The sequence below is a fragment of the Rhinopithecus roxellana genome, chromosome 8, assembly GCF_007565055.1.
Source record: "Rhinopithecus roxellana isolate Shanxi Qingling chromosome 8, ASM756505v1, whole genome shotgun sequence".
Lineage (NCBI taxonomy): Eukaryota > Metazoa > Chordata > Mammalia > Primates > Cercopithecidae > Rhinopithecus > Rhinopithecus roxellana.
Genome location: NC_044556.1, coordinates 113,158,708 through 113,172,941, shown reverse-complemented (window position 1 = coordinate 113,172,941; position 14,234 = coordinate 113,158,708).

Here is a 14,234-nt window from a genome sequence, read left to right as displayed (position 1 = left end):
TTTGTGAAGCACCTTTTACTACGTTATCTCATTTGCCTTTCACATCAAACTCAATATGTTCAAAATTGAAATGATTTCCCCCTCTCAAAGCTACTCTGCCTTTAGTGTTCGTTATTCCCATAAATCCACCCTCTATCAATGTTTCTCACTCTGTTCCTCCTCTCCATCCTTCACTGCCCTAGTTTAGACTCTCTTTACTTTTTAGACTTTCTCCCCTGGAACAGATGTCATCATTTCTCTTTTAAGCAGAAATGACCCTGTTTTAAAGGAAGTCTTCATGCAGAACATTAGTGCATAGTACAGAGTGACATGAAGCCACTGGAGGGAAGGAAGTCAAGGGGAGTCTTCCATTCCCTTAGGACATTCCCTGAAAGTGCTAAAGTTTTATTGGAACACAGTTATGCCAATTGATTTAATTTTTTTGTCTATGTCTGCTTTCATGTTATGATGGCAGAGTAGAGAAGTTGCAACACAGGCCATATGACTCACAAAGTCTAAAATATTTACTTTCTGGCCTTTTACCAAAAAAAAAAAAATGATGACTGCTAGTCTACAAAACAGCAGTAATATTCTAAATGGACTTCCATGTTGACTTCCCTCTTTCTAATTAAACAAATTATTGTCATACTCTGCCTGGAAAAGTTAATACTACTAAGTTTCTACAAAATAAAGTTCAAATTTCTTAACTAAGACTATCCAAAACATGACATCCAAGTACTATTCTATATTAATTTCTACTCCCTTCACAAACACTCTAAAATATTTTTCTCTTTAAATTATCTGTGCTTCCTGATACCCAAGTCATTTCTACTAGAAGGAAAAATCTCCTCCACTTTATCTTCCCAAGTTTGGTGCTATCCAACCTTCAAACTCAATACCCCTACAGGAAGAGTTTTTGAAGCTATCAGTTAAAAAGGGACCTCTTTCTTTTAATTTCCCAAAGTATTTTTATCACTTCCTATCTGGTGGTATTGAGCAATTTCTGACATATTTAATTATGTATACACTACTGTTCTTTTTGTTATTTTATAAACTTATTGATAACAAGAGGCTGACACCATTTCAATCTTGTGGAACCTACTGGTTTCTAGCATGTGTCTTGCATTTAGTAAGATCAAGCTGAAGAGTTGTTGAATGAACAAATTTGAAGATTAATGATTATTTTAACATGTTTTACAGAGGAGAAAACTAAGAAATGAGATGTGTATCAATCAGGACAAACTAGCTTAAACTGCAGTAACAACCCCCAAATCACAGTACACTTAAAAGAACAAAGGCTCATTTCTTGTTCACTGCATGTCCTTTTATATCAAATATGACTATGTTGTTCATTGTCGTCTTTGCTGCAGAGTCCAGGCTACTGGAACAGCCCCTGTCTGAAACAGGACTGATACTCATAGTAGAGACAAAGAGAAGGCATAGCGCAATATGCATTGTCTCTGAAAGCTTCTGTTTAGAAGGAACAAATATTAGTTCTGCTTATATTTCATTATATATTTCATTGGACAAACTTGATGTCAAAAAGGCAGGTAAATAGAATCTTTCCCCTATGATATGGTTTGGATCTGTGTCCCCACCGAATCTCATGTTGAAATGTAATCCCCAGTGTTGAAGGTGGGGCCTGGTGGGAGGTGTTTGGATCAAGTGGGCGGATCTCTCATGAATGACTTAGCACCATCCCTTTGTTGATGAGTGAGTTCACATGAGATCTGATTGTTTAAAAACATGTAGAACCCTCCACTCTCTCTCTCTCTCTTGCTCCCCCTCTGCCATGTGAGACACCTGCTCTCACTTAGCCTGCTGTCCTAAGTAAAAGCTTTCTGAGGCCTCACCAGAAGTGAGTAGATGCTGGTGCGATGCTTCCTGTGCAACCTGCAGGACTGTGAGCCAATTCAACCTCTACTCTTTATAAATTACCCAGACTTGGGTATTTCTATACAGCAATGCAAGAATGACCTAATATATCCTAAGAGGGGCAACAAATATTTTTGAACAATAAGAAAATATACCACAAGGAATTTATGTTTTTATTATTATTATTATTATTATTTTTTTTTTTTTTTTTGAGACGGAATCTCGCTCTGCCGCCCAGGCTGGAGTGCAGTGGCCGGATCTCAGCTCACTGCAAGCTCCGCCTCCCAGGTTTACGCCATTCTCCGGCCTCAGCCTCCCGAGTAGCTGGGACTACAGGCGCCCGCCACCTTGCTCAGCTAGTTTTTTGTATTTTTTAGTAGAGACGGGGTTTCACCGTGTTAGCCAGGATGGTCTCGATCTCCTGACCTCGTGATCCGCCCGTCTCGGCCTCCCAAAGTGCTGGGATTATAGGCTTGAGCCACCGCGCCCGGCCTATTATTTAATTTTTTTTACAGCCTTCCTCTTCTCCCTCTACAAGGAGTTAAATGATTTGTCCCAAATGACACAACTAGCAAGTGACAGGATGAAAACTTGAAAGGAGATTATTTGACTTATAAATCCAGTTTCTCTTCATTTCATCATAAAGCAGACTGACTATCAGAGGGAATAATGGAGTGACTATGAAGCAACCGAACTCTGATGCCCTTAACTGACCCAGCAGCCAAGAACATCTGAAGAGGCGGAGAACAAACGAGATAAGTGATTTCTTAAGGTCAATTCTTTTAGTATATCAGTATTGGAGAGTCAACTGTTGTGGCCATAGATGGAAATACAGGAAGTGACAGCTTCTTTGACTGTTGATTGCCTTAAGGGGATGCTAGAAGCAGTGAGAATGCAGTAAATGGAATAAAGCTCCAACTGCATTAACTGGACTCCAAATATTATTACCAGCATTCAAGAGTGAAAAGGCCTGGGGATGCCTGATAGCACAAGGATTAGACAGACAGAGTAAGGCTGAGGGTGCCTTTGCTCATATATTTTTTTAATTTATTAATTTTCCAATCAATGGCAAATTACTTCAATTTAGTCTGTATAATCAGAGCAGGTTTCTGGCTAGTTCTATGAAGAATTCAACAGCTATTAAGTTTCTACTGTTTCAGGTATTATGTTAAGCCCAGGGAACAAGATAGATATAATCCCTAATCTCATGGAGATTATAATGTAGCACAAAATACAGACATTAAGTAACACATCATTTCAAGGGTGTTGAAAACAAAAGAAGAGGACCAGAGTTGTACTGGACACTATTGGTGCTCTGACAAGATTCTTCTGAAACCCTTGAATTGTTACTGTGAACTTCTCTCCCAGCTTCTGAGGGCCTTTGCTTCTAATTGCCTGCACCTGATCGTTTTCTGGATGGCTGCCTTCAGAACACTGGAGCGGATTGCCTGCAGGCATAGAAAGTGGGAGTTGCCTAGGAGTTTAAGTGCCCTTATCCAGTGATTGGTAGGAGAGTCTAAAATCCCAGCCTTCTTGCCTTCTGGGAAAACAAAGTTAGGGGCAACATTTACACTACAGAGTTCTCTTGATCAGGCTGAGCATGAGCCTTTGATGACTGAACCCTTGCTGGATGTTGTGGCCATTAAGAATGCACCTCACCGACCTCCAGCTATAAAGAGCATAATTGACTGATGGCCCCAGCTGCTGCTTCTGAACTCCATCATTGAGTTTGTCCCAGGGCTGCACTTCCCCCAGGCTGTTCCCAGCCAACCACTGAGTGTGGCAGGGACACTAAGACAGGTCCATTCCCAGGAGGCCCAGGATTCCTATGACAGGTAACTTTGGCTCAAGAACTACTTGAGAGCTTCAGGCAATTTTTCTTAGACTGAAGAGGAGTCTACAATGCTCCTACTACCCTTCATTGCCTTCTTCCTTCACATGGACTCAGACCTGTATCACAGCCTTGTGGCTTTTCCAGCCCATTCTGATGACCCCCTGCCAATTTACTCTTGTAAGCATTTCCCTGATAAAATCCTCAGATGCTTAATTCCATCTTGGCGTCTGCTCCTCAGAGGATCCAGACGAACACATTGGGCTTCCCTACCCTTACTCTTCACACACACTTGTTTATGGTTTCTCCTGCGGGCACTTGCACATGAATCCTCATCTCAAGGTCTGCTTCTCCGGAATCCGGTGTAATGACAAGGGCTCCATGGGAATACATAATAAATGAATCTAATCATTTACCGTTACAATTGTGTTGAAGTTTGAAAGAATAGTAAACATTAATAGGCAAAAGGATGGAAGAGGTAGGATGTTCCAGGTAGAAGAAATATCATATTCAAAAGTTAGGAGGCAAGAGTGAGAATGTCAGAGTCAAAGAAAGGAGCAATTAATAATGAATGTAGTGATAGATGAAGAAAGAAGCCAACTATGAAGAGCCCGGTTGACTGTGCTAAGGAGTTTCAGCTTTTCTTAAGAGTAAAGAGCCATTGTAAGACTTTAAACAGAGAGACAAAAGGATCAGATTTGCATGTTTAAAACATCATTCTGGAACATGAATTGCAGGGTAGCATAGAAGAGGGGAGAGCAGATAGAAAGTAATGCATTGGTCTGGTGCGGGACTAGGGTGGCTCAGACTAAAGCAGGAGTTGGCAAACCATAACCTACAGCCTGTTTCTGTATGGCCCAAGGATAAAGAAAAATTTTTCATTTTTAAAGGGCTGTTGCAATGTACTGAATGTTGTGACCTGCCTCTTCTAAATTCATATGTTGAAGCACTAGCCCCCAGTGTGATGCTATTAGAAGGAGGGGCCTTTTGAAGGTAATGGGTCAGGATGATGGGACCCTCATTAATGGGATTAGTGTCCTTACAGAAGAAACTCCAGAAGGGATTTTCACCCTCTTTCTACCATATAAGGACACAAGGAAAAGTTGGGAACCTGCAACCCAGAAGAAGTTCCTCATCAGAACTGCCCATGCTGGCACCCTGATCTTGAACTATCAGCTTCCAGAACTGTACAAAATAAATTGTGGTTGTTTATAGGCCACCCATTCTCTGGTACTTTGTTGTAGCAGCCCAAATTGACTAAGACAATTGGGAAAACAATAACAGCAAAAATGAAGAAAATATGTAACAGAGCCCATATGTGGTTCCTAATCCCTAAAATATTCTCTGTCTGATCCTTTGAAGGAAAATATGTGTGGATCATGGACTAGAATAATGACAATGGGAATGGCGAAAACTGGTTGGATCAAAGAAATAGTTTGGAGGTAAAATCAATCTGTATTTTTAATCTATTGTGTTTGGGAACTGAGAGAAAATGAGGCATCAAAAAATTATCCTACATTGCAAACTTGGGCAGTCGAATGGATGGAAGTATTATTTACTGAGGGAATACGAGATGAGAAGCTAGTTTGAGAGAGCCTGCAAAATACCCACACTGTATCAGAATTTACCTTTGCCCATTTTAACTAAATTCAATTCAATAGTTTTATAGTGCAGACTACACAGATGAGCAGTTGCAATCTGTCCTCCAAAGCACTTTACAGTCTTATGACAGGAAGAAGTTGCAAGTAAAGTTAAACATAATACAATACAGGCTGGGCGCGGTGGCTCACGCCTGTAATCCCAGCACTTTGGGAGGCCGAGGCAGGTGGATCACCTGAAGTCAGGAGTCCGAGAGCATCCTGGCCAACCTGATGAAACCCAATTTCTACTAAAACAATGCAAAAATTAGCCAGGCATAATGATGCATGCCTGTAATCCCAGCTACTCAGGAGGCTGAGGCAGGAGAAGTGCTTGAACCTGGGTGGTGAAGGTTGCAGTGAGCCGAGATCGCGCTACCACACTCCAGCCTGGGTGACAGAATGAGAGTCCATCTCAAATAAATAAATAAATAAAATAACACAGTACAGAATAGTATCAGGTGAGTGTCATAAGATAGGTACAAAATGCTAAGGGAGTTCAATGGAGCAAGAGAAAGAGATTGAGATAATACCCATTTAGAAAACAACAGAAAGGATTTCATCAATGTGTCATTTTAAGTAGTCCTTGAAGTATGCTAGGATTTCAAGAAATAGAGCATATATATATACACACACACACACATACACATACACACACATACACATACACACACACATATAGATCTCTAACCATATATATATTCATACATATAGATACCTACCTAAATAACTATATGTATATAATGATAACTATATACACATAAAACTTTAATCCCAGGGCCCCTCTTGGTACCACTTTTAAATATCTACAGAAAATCAAGGAAAAAATTATTGAAAATTCCAATCTTGAACATTATCCAGTTTATAACCAACAGCTGCATTTATTAGAGTCCTCCTTTCTCTGCTATCCACTTATCTTACATCCTCAGCAACTCTGAACTCTTCATCTATTCCACTTACATGCTCTCCAGAAACCTAGCTGTCTCAAAAACCTTGATATTTTCTTTCCCATGCTCCTTCTTCTTCTTTGACCAGTGGAAGCACTTGTCATCTGGTTTTGCTTCACAAAAGCCTGAGAAGTACAATGACTGGGACAGAATTCTTTTCAAAGGACTAAGTTTGGGGTAGGGGCAGATGGGGGGACTCACCTGTTAAGAAATACCTTTTCTGTCCCGAGAAAACAGAGGGGGCATCACTGAAGTCTGTGTTAGGAAGTTTAATTGGAAGCTGAGTAGAATAAGTAAAGACTGACAGTACGTGTAAGGATACTCTCTGTAGGTTTGTCCCACCAAGTTTCAGTAGGTGTTACAGTATGTGGCGTAGGGACTGCACTATTTGGATACAAGAGAGAAACAGAAATGACTGCACTTCATAAGCTGGAAGAAGAAACGGGGCAGGTAAAACCTGTATTTGCTGAACTCTGAATACCTTATTTTTGTTGTTGTTGTACTGTTGAAGCAGTATTCAACTTTTGGGAGAAAAGGGCAGGTCATGGGGGAAAATATTTCCATCAGAGACTTATTTTTTAAAACCCAGAGAGGGATCTAAAATCAGCATATAGTTGGCCCAAGCTCTATCTCTGGGCCCTTCACCCTACCTCTGAGGACCCTACTGCACTGATAAATGAGAATTCACATTCATGCTAATGTTCCTTCAAGCCACTGAGTCACCAGAGATTCAATTATGCTCTCCACATTTTCCATTCTTAAGGCAGAAATGGACTAATGCATTTTAGAAAGATATTTGGTAATAAGTCTTGAAGCTAGGATGTTTTTCATTTTAAATGTCAGGTAATTGAAAAATGTGACCATGATTATTATTAACTATATTTCCTGGCCTAATTCTATTTAAAAAGTTCAGTGCTAAGTTTCATGGCTGTTTTGAAGGCAAAGAAGATAGGGCTTCTAATCTCAAAAATAGACATTTATATAAATAGTGACATGAAAAGAAAGGGAAGGAAAGAAAGAACATTGAGAATGTGAGCAGAATGTGATACAGATAACCTCAAATGTCTCATCTGGACATCGATGCTATCATGAGTTCCAATTTTAAATCCTTTCATGATTCCAGAAGCAAAGTTAGTATCTTACTGAAACCCAGAGTTAGAGAAGTTATTAATTCCAGTATTATTTTATTTATTCCTTGTCTTTCTGTTGTGTCATTCTGGGTAAAAGGTGCGATGAAAGGAGAAAGTGTGAACAATGGGAGAAATTTGTTGCCTCTCTCTCTCTCTTTTTTTTTTTTTTTTTCCAAACTCTACTTTTATTCAAGCACTCCATTCCCCTCGGCTAATCTAGACACCTATCTTTCTTTCTCTGACCCTAATCACTGCTATTTCTATTTCTCCAAAGAATAGGCATTTATTGAGCATCTAGTATATTCCAGGTCCTTCCAGCTTACGAAGAGAGAGACTGCTTGTGTCAAGAGACAAGTAACAATAGCCCCTTGCCATTTTCAGTGTTTATTCCATTTCCAAGATGATTCCGCACTTTGATTAAGGAAATGTGTCTATTTTTCCTCCTTTGGAGGAAATGGAGATGAGTTTGCTGTTGGAGATATTTGAAGAGGAAGTGCATTAGTCTTTGATTATTCATCCAAAAAAGCAAACTGGGGATTTTTCTTATTCTGTATGAAGTCTTTCATCTGCTTTTAATAGTCAGAGAAAGAATGAATGGCTTCTACAGAAACTTATAAACAAAATGGAGTGAGATATCTTTAGAGATCCCAAAAAAAGAAAAAATATACATAGGTTCAGAAAACTGGCATAAATGTCAGGAAAGCTACCTCTTCTGCCCCGACCCAGGCCCTAGCACAGTGCTCACGTGCTTCTGCACACATATTCTCATGAAGCTTTCACAGCAAGCTGTGGGCTAGGAGTGCAGTGAAAGGACGGAAAACAATCTTGAGCCTGTTTTTCAGCAGAGGAATCTGAGATTCAGGGAGGTTAAGTTGGGGATTACTGAAAATCACTGAGCTAGTAAAACTGAGGTCCAGATCATCTGACTCCAGCTCCAGTGCTCCTCCCAGTAAATTACAGCTGCTACCCGAAATGAGGCCTCTTGGAAGCCCTGTTAGAGACAAACGTAGAAATGACAGGAACGTTTTGACAATGACCATCCAGTTTCCGCTCTACTTTACAGAAAGATCAAGTGGGAAAATGCACTAGGCTATTAGAAATTATGCCACTAGAGCATTGTTGATGAGAATTGTGAGTGATTTAATCTGCTCGGAGACTACTGAACAACATCCAACACAAGGTTGCTATGACAATGCCACTCTTATCTTAGTGATTTTAAACAAAAATATCTCAAGGGCAGAGTAATTAGGTAAGTAGAGCAGTGAGTCTGCGTTGTTTCATGCAGTCATTTTCCAACGATTACCATTTTATTGTTGTGCCTTGTACTCTCAGGTTCTGCCTAATATAACAAATCTCCCTAGAGCAATGAGCGTGTGCGTGTTTGTGTCTGTGTCTCTGTGTGTATGCATGTGTATGTGATATGTGGGTATCATGGGGGTAGTATTTTTAATTAGTTCCTGCCCCCCAATACCCTTTAGCAAGTGGCACCATATGGCAAACTCCCACTCAAGTGCAGATATGACAAAAGAAGATGTGGGACTGTAAGATACACGCACAAACTCAAACTACGCTTCTCGGGGGTTATGAGCACATGTATGGGAACAATATTTGCTTGTGCCTTGTTTTTTCTTTTTAAATTAAATTTAAATGCATCTCGATATTGCTTGTTCCAATTCCCTCTGACTCAGATTGTCATTTCCCAAGGCTTCTGAAAGGTTTTTTGCTTCTATTTCTAATGCCTGGCATTCTGACCCACCCAATCAGGCGCCACTGCTAACCTCCCCATCCTCTGGGCCCCGGAAATCTAGAACTCTCTCCTTGAATTGCTTATTCATCCCAGGAGAATGCTGCCAAAGAGACTATCTAATTCCCTGGGCTTTATCCTGCATCCCCTCCCAACACAATTTTTAAAACACTGATATTTATCGAATACTCGCTATGTGCCAGGTCTTTAGTCGAGCACTTCAGGTATTTTATCAGTTAGTCCATCCTCGTGATAACAAGTATGAGAAACTGAGACTCACGGAAGTTAAAGTCTCAGAATCACATGGCTATTAAATCGCAGAGCTAAAGTATAAACTCTGGGCTGGCAAAGCCCATTCTATTGCACCAAGCCACCTTACTTAAGGAGGGCTTGTATATTTAAGATATGAAAGGGCCAATAGCTCATTTCCCCTGCCTTGCTTTGGCATACTCTATAGCTCTTTAACAATTGTATCTATTCATTTCAACCAGTGAGTCTCACTGCTGCTTTCCTGGAGACATTTGGCAATGTCTGGAGCCATTTTTGGTTGTCACAACAGGGGACTGCTACTGGCATCTAGTGGGTCAAGGCCAGGAATGCTGCTAGTCATCTTGCAATGCACACCACAGCCCCCACAACAAAGAATCCTCCTGTCCAAAATATCAACATGGTTTAGGTTGAGAACAAACCTGTGGATTTAGACAAACCCTAGGGATTCTCAGACGCTGGATAGTATCGCATGTACCCTCTACTTATGGAATTCAGTTCACTGAAATCTTCCTGGTCTTCAGTCAGGTAGAACACAAGCCTATGCCTGGGAGGGATCTGAACATTTTTGTTTCATTAGAGCCCTTTGTGGGTGTCAACACACAAGAAACACTACTATAGTGGACAGAAAAATAAGAAGTGTCATAAAAGGATGTAATAACTTTCCAGTGGACACATAGGAGGCACAATATTTGTCTAGGGAATCAGAGGAAGTTGCCTTCATAAAAGTTGTGATGCTCAACCTGAGACATGAAACATAGGCAGGCACTCCTCAGGTGCACAAGTGAAGGGTCAGGTGTTCCAAGAAGAGTGCAGAGTGAGTGTTAGATCTTGGGGGTGTGAAAGGGCATAGCTTGTATGGGAAGAAGTATGCTCCAAGGGCCTAGAGCATGGCGGGAGTGGTAAGACACGAAGTAGAGCAGGTAGATAGGAGTTTCATCTTAGAGGGCCTTGTGTGGAGCTTCAATGTTGTCTTCTAGGTGTCGGGAAGCTTGCTCTACTGGCTCTCAGTTTCCTTTTAGTAAAGGCATGATTATCCCAGCCTAAGAATCAGCTATATATCTCCATCCAATAACTGCTCATAAGAATATACTGATGTATTCATTTCTTAAGGCTGCCATAACAAAATACGGGGTGACTTACAATAACAGAAATTGACTCTCTCAAAGTTAGAAATGCTAGAAATCTGAAATCAAGGTGTCAACTGGACCAGGCTGTCTCCGAAGCCTGTAAAGGAAGATCCTTCCTTATTTTTCTAGATTCTGATCTTTGCCAGCAATCCTTGACACTCCTTGGCTTGTAGATGCATTGCTCCAATCTCTGCCTCCATTGTCACATGGCATTCTCCTTCTGCGTCTGTGTCCACATTTCTCTCTTTTTATAAGGACACCAGTCATATTAACTAAGGGACCACCCTAACCTGGTATGACCTCATCTAACTTGATTACACCTGCAAAGATCCTATTTCCAAATAAGGTCACATTCAAGATGCTGGGATTTAGGACCTAAATGTATCTTTTTTGAAGGCAGAATTCAACCCACAACAACTGACTAGGTCATTGTAATTTCCTGCTTATAGAGGTCAAGCCTCTCTGACCTGGGATTAACAGCTTTTTGCTGGGACCACTGATCAAAGGACACTCTACGTCCAATTTTATACTTGTGTTACAGTCTGTGAAATGAGACAAACAGAACCTGTGCAAGTTTGGAGAAATCAAAGGAAATCATGTTAGAGACAGACCAACTAAAGTGATACTTTACAAAGTTGAGTCTGATAGAATAAATTGTGGTCCTATATTTGCAGGACTATCAGCCCGGCTTTTTTAGCCATGTAAAATGTGCTACAAAGTGTTTTTATTCCTAAAGAAGTGGTCCCACAGGGGAGATTAAAAGCAGAAGTTATTATCAGCATTATCTGAAACAATGTAGCCACAATTGTCACTAGGTACTGCCTTTAGAATGTCATTGTTGTTTTGTTCTGTTGGTTTTCTGTTTTGGTTTCCAAAGCTGTCATCCAAACACAAACATTGCCCTCAGGAACATCCTGTAGTTTGTTTCATGCCTCGTGGGACTCTAGCTTGTCAGAAAGCACAGTGCAGTGACTAAGGAACAGTAAAGCACATTGGAATGGACTCCAGTCTAAGAATTTGGACTGTGTTGGTACTGCCATGAATTTGTCACATGACCTTTAACAAGTCCCCTTCCTCTTCTAAGCCTGTTTATCTATCTAAAAATTAGGACTATCACTTAACAGCATTATGCAAAACTGGTTTCTCTAATGTTCAACTTCAGCTCTAACTCGGAACTTGATGATAGTTAGCAACGTGGTATTTATCTTTCATTATTGCCCTAAATATAATCTCACCTCATTTATTCCATGTAATTAATCACTAATTCTTCTTTGTACAATTTATTAACTTTCTTAAGGGGAAGTTGACATCTTACTTTAAAAAAATCAACCTGGACCATCAAGCATATCCCCCCATATATCTCAATATCTACCATCACTGCCCAGTCCTCAAATTGGACCCCATCCATATAAGAATGCCTCAATACCACGTGTTCTCTGAGCAAAGTGAACTATGCTTTAAAAAATGAAGTTATAATACATTCTTAATCCATTCAGTTTACTGTTATGTGTCAAAAGGCTCAAGGCAGTGCTTCTCAATGTTTATATGGCTCCGGGACTGAAACCTCTATCTTCCCACTTAAAATAAAGGGCACACACATGGGAAATTTGGCAACATTAAGAAGTCTCCCAACTTTGTTTTCCATCCTCTCCTCCATGCCCTTTAGATATTCTGATGCCCCTTTAGCCCCATGAAAATCAGAAAAGAACTTGATACTATTTATTTATTTTTAAAAATGTTGCTGAGTACTTACCCTAGTACTGGGATTACAAAGACCAATCAGATATCATATTCAAATCAAGAAGACCACAGTCTAGTTGGGGCAAGAAGTCAAGAAAATTAATAAGGTGCCACAGGAGTGGGACAGTTGAGGGCTCAGATAATGGTCAGTAATTTGCCTCCAAGGATGTGACTCTCATATTGAGTTCTAAAACACAGTCAGATGTTTCCCAATATGTAACCTAAATAAACAAATATTTCAGACAGGAAGCATTCCACGGAAACGCAAAAGGCATTGAACTGCATGTGTATTCAGAGAATGGTGAACTGTTTAGATCATGAGGCAAGGGTAGAGCAGCAGGTTAGTCTACAGGGTTTGTCTATCAGACACAGCAGGCTAAGAAACATGGGCTGGGCACGGTGGCTCACACCTGTAATCCCAACACTTTTGGAAACTGAGGTGGGCTGATCACCTGAGATCAGGACGTTGAGACCAGCCTAGCCAACATGGCAAAACCCTGTCTCTACTAAAAATAAAAAATTAACTGGGCATGGTGGTGTGCACCTGTAATCCCAGCTACCTGGGAGGCTGAGGCAGGAGAATTGCTTGAACCTGGGCTGCAGAGGTTGCAGCGAGTCAAGATCATGCCATTGCACTCCAGCCTGGGCAACAGAGTGAGTCTCCATCAGAAGAAGAAAAAAAAGAAAGAAAAGAAAAAAGGGAAGGAAAAAAGGAAGGAAGGAAGGAAGGAAGGAAGGAAGGAAGGAAGGAAGGAAGGAAGGAAGGAAGGAAGGAAGGAAGGAAGGAAGGACTTGTTCCTCGTTCACCTTCAGCTTTTATGCTTTAGAATGATATCTGTGGTAGAACTGCAGTAAGAGAATAAGAGTTGAAGCCAGAAAACAAGTAAGAAAATGACATACATCTGATCCTTATTTGGAACTAGCATCTTATTAGTGAGGAGGGTAAGGAGAGAAAATAAGAGGGAAGGGGAAGTAAGATCCAAACAAAAAGCTTTGAGTGAAAGGGAGGGATCTTAGATAGGCACACAGGGGAAGCATTCTAGGAACTGTCTTGGATGCTGATTTTACTTCTGGACAAATTGAGATTGAGTTGTCTGAACACTGAGTGGAAATACTCATGGGGTGTTGGAATTTGGGAGAGAAAACAGGATGGGAAATCTTAATATATGTACTACAAAAGTTATTTCCCTCCTCTCATTCCCTTTGCTCTTTCACTTTTCTAAATCCTGTTTATCTTTACGAAGATCCAGATAAAGTTTCATTTATTCTTGAGCTTTCTCTCAAATACTCCAGTCCATACTGATCTTGCTATTCTTTAAATTCGGTTGTGCTTATAACCAACACTATGGCAAAGTACATCCTTATTATTTAATTATATTGTATATGTTCATACAATATATGTGTACACATATAATTTATTAATGCATACAATACAAACATTAGTAAAAATATATACATTTAATTATATTGTATATGTTGATTTTGACTTTCTGTAAACCACCTTTGGCAACAGACTCAAACCCTAACATTTATTTTCATGACTTAGGGCAAAAATACAAATGGCAGCACACATATTATGTGTCTAAATCAGCCTCTGGTTCACAGACTCCTAGGGGTCCCTGAGTCCTTTTTAACTCTGTTGACATTTAAACTGCTGCTTGCAAAGAAATATTGTATAAAGGTACTGATATCTTTGCATGAATCGAGGCACCAAATTGTTCTTGTAGTCATATTCTTTACTCACAGAAAAGAAATAAAAAGCAAGTTTCTCTAAAAATTTTCCTTGGTAAAAACAGTAAATAGGAAAATTAATTTTATTAAATCTTAATCTTTGAGTGCTTGTCTTTAAAATGTTCTGTAAGATCTTTTAAATATACTGTAAGATGAAATGGAAACTTCTCATAAAGCACTTTGCTGCAGCCTAAAATAAATGTTATCTGCAGGAAAAGCACTT